The sequence below is a fragment of the Condylura cristata genome, unplaced genomic scaffold (genome assembly GCF_000260355.1).
Source record: "Condylura cristata isolate star-nosed mole 26May11 unplaced genomic scaffold, ConCri1.0 scaffold00084, whole genome shotgun sequence".
Taxonomy (NCBI): domain Eukaryota; kingdom Metazoa; phylum Chordata; class Mammalia; order Eulipotyphla; family Talpidae; genus Condylura; species Condylura cristata.
Genome location: NW_004567185.1, coordinates 144058 through 144560, shown reverse-complemented (window position 1 = coordinate 144560; position 503 = coordinate 144058). Strand labels below are relative to the sequence as shown.

The 503-nt window shown below is 72.6% G+C and overlaps 1 protein-coding gene across 1 annotated transcript in view; it reads right to left on the bottom strand.

Moving 5' to 3' along the window:
* Nucleotides 1–503, bottom strand: part of CLN8 (ceroid-lipofuscinosis, neuronal 8) — a 72952-nt gene that overhangs the window by 21356 nt on the left and 51093 nt on the right. The gene's annotated exons all lie outside the window — the stretch shown is intronic.

The following is a 503-nucleotide window of genomic DNA, read 5'->3' as shown; positions in this document are numbered from 1 at the left end:
CCTCTCCCTGCGCCCCGCTCCCTGGGCTGGGTCCGGCGTCCCCCTCGCCCCCTACTGACGCGGCAGGGCTTACAGCTGTTGCGGCCGTCTGTGCGCTCCGGCCCCTCCGGCCCCTCCGGCCCCTCCGGCCCCTCGGCCCCCCCGGCCCCTCCGGCCCCTCCTGGGCGCCAGGCGCCCTGGCTGTTTCCCCGCGTGAGCCTGGGGTGTGGGAAGCAGGTGCCGCCGCCCATCCACCGCGTTTCTGGTCAACCAGGCTCTCTCCAAGACACTGGACATCTGGAAGGGCTGAGGGGTGCCGGCCGCAGCTTCAAGGGTTCCCTTCCCTGAGGACCCCAGGGGTTCAGCTAAGCCCCGGAAATCTCTATCTCGTCACAGACGTCTGCAGCGGCCCCAGGAAAGCCCAGGGCACCGTGTCCCGGGCCAGCACAGTCACCGGAAGGCGCAGGCTCGGCTCAGCCGGACTCGGCCCAGCCGGACTCGGCCGCGCCCCCTCCCCTCGAGAG